The following is a 2,503-nucleotide window of genomic DNA, read 5'->3' on the forward strand; positions in this document are numbered from 1 at the left end:
AACCCCACTACAGACTTCGAGCACCTGGGCTAAGGAATAAAGTCACCGACCGACCCTGACTGGACGTAGGGCACGTTGCCTGAACCAGTATAAATCCTGTGTCATTGAGTGCTAGGCCATCTCCGATCACAACGTACAACAAAACTATAAATATTTACTAGTTGATCACTTTCTGCACCGGCATTCCTTCTTCCTAGAAATCAATTTACTTCATAGGTAAATAAAAAACTCCAAACATACTTCCCTGAACTCTCAAATTTCTATAAGAGAATTATCCATTTGACACTGGAAAAATCGGTCTTCCTTCTAAGACACTCCCAAAATCGAAGTTTATTATCTAGCATTGATCTGAAATTTCATTTCCTATTTAGCACTACTGTCCATTTCCTTCACTAACAGTGTTAAGTGACCACCAAAATATGGAAATATGGGTCATTTTGGTGGGCAAATAACAACATTAATAAAGAAAATGGACAGTAGTGCCAAATAAGAAAGGAATTTCTCAACTTGATGCTAGATAAGTAACTTCGATTTTGGGAGTGCCTTAGAAGGAATATTGATTTTTTTAGTGTCAAGTAGATAATCGTCTCAAATTCTATTGCGTGCACTATGATTTTGATCCGAAAACAATTTTAAAATTTCAAAGACAATCTTATTTATACTGAAACTTCATACCAGCTTGATAGTTTACTACTAAAATAAAAAAAATTATGTGTGCTATTAATATTGAAATTTTTATGCCTTCCTTACTTCTTGCTAGAAATAATTTCTTGTATCAGTTACTCCGTCTCTAGTAAACAAATTCTTCTAACTTAAGTCAGGAGCACATCCACCTGTAACACAAGTCCCTTTAATTAAAGCTAGAGGAGTCTCGTCCTCTTTTTAGAGGTAAGAAAAAGTATGTGCAACCAAATCTAATCATAAAAGAGATGTTTAAACTATTAGCGGTCTGTTCGGTTGGCTGATTCGTATCGTTGTTGGTTCGTTTATGTGAGAGTGAAGTACTACTGGCTGGTTCATTGGAACAGTGTCCATGTGAGAGGACTGACCAGCCTAGCCAGCCAGTCAGCCCCAGCCGAACACGGCATAGAATGTTTGAGAGAGCTCCAGCAATACTTAGATATGTTAAAAACAGTTTCACTCTACGATTTTTTTAAGTCAAACACCTAGCCCGATAAAATCTAGATCAGCGAAAATTTAGATCTAAGGGCTAGATCCATATAGCCTGTTCGTTTGGCTGAGCTGGTTCGTTGCCGGATCATGAAGAAGTACTACTGACGGGTTTAGTGTGAAAGAAAAATACTATTCCGATTGAAAATTTATAATCGTTTACGAGGGAATAATCCCATCCGAACATGCTGATAGATTTGATAGAGCTTCTCAAAAAAATGCCGTAAAAACACTTTTTAACTCTACGAAGTTAAAAATAATTATCCACCACAAACAGACGCAAGTGACAGATTACAACGGACACAAAGTGGCCGCCACTTCGCCGGCGCGCGAGACCGACGCGCGCCGCCGCCTGACGCGTCATGCTCCGGCGATTCCTCTCCCCTCACCGTTCTGCCGCCTCCACAGCAGCAGCGCCGCGGTCCTCCTCCTCCCGCCCCTCGGGCACAACATCTCCGTCTCGCCGCCGACGCGCACGACGTGCAGGCACACTCCGTCGTCGGCCACGCTCGATCTCCTCATCCTGCTGCTCGCGCTCTTCTCGCTCTCCTCCTCGGTCTCCCCGCTGTTCGCCACGCCGCCCGCCGTCGCCGCGCTCGCCTACGCCACCGCCGCGTTGACCTACCTGGCCGCGGAGGCCGTGCTCGCCGATGCCGCGTTCCTCTCCTGCCGCTCCCTACCGCGGCCTGCGGAAGGCGCTGAAGTTCGACGTCCAGCTGCAGACCGAGGAGGCCGTCCGCGCCGGCGCCGGGAGCACCGTCGGCGGCGCCGACGCATCCATGTGGCGCGAGATCGAGGCGCTGCCGTGGAAGGGAGGCCAGTGCGGAAATAACCCAGACTACGAGTGCCTTCGCACCGAGCTCCGCCGGATGGCGCCGCCAAACGGCCGAGACGCGCTGCTCTTCCGCGACCGGTGTGGCTGCCCTGTTGTTAAGCTCGAAGGATGCGGCCGCCCCGAAGACCAAGCGGCGCAACAAGAAGTGAGTGATGATTGTACTGCTTGTTGGATTTCTGTTGAGATTGATTGTGTTTCGTTCACATTTAAGCTGTCTTGGCCTAGAATGCTTCTTAATTTCTTTTCATTGCCTTTGAAATATCTATCTAGCTATTTATTGGTGTTTGGGCAAATAAAGAGATAAACTGTTTACCTATATGATTCATTTCTGGATGACTAAAGTACGACGGGTACTGCATAATACTTTCTACTCTCTGTAGAGGCTTACGATTTTGGTGGACATGGGTTGATCGTTTGAATAACCTTTCCTTACTTAGAGTGCCTAGCTTACAATCCACTCGAGTTGATCTTTCAAAAAGAAAAAGAAAACCACTAGAG

At 46.1% G+C, this 2,503-nt stretch overlaps 1 pseudogene; it reads left to right on the forward strand.

The window, feature by feature from the left end:
- Window positions 1–1,440: 1,440 nt before the first annotated feature.
- LOC136505315 (uncharacterized protein At5g19025-like) lies at window positions 1,441–2,159 on the forward strand (annotated as a pseudogene).
- The last annotated feature ends 344 nt before the right edge of the window (window positions 2,160–2,503 follow it).

Source organism: Miscanthus floridulus, chromosome 14 (assembly GCF_019320115.1).
Source record: "Miscanthus floridulus cultivar M001 chromosome 14, ASM1932011v1, whole genome shotgun sequence".
NCBI lineage: Eukaryota > Viridiplantae > Streptophyta > Magnoliopsida > Poales > Poaceae > Miscanthus > Miscanthus floridulus.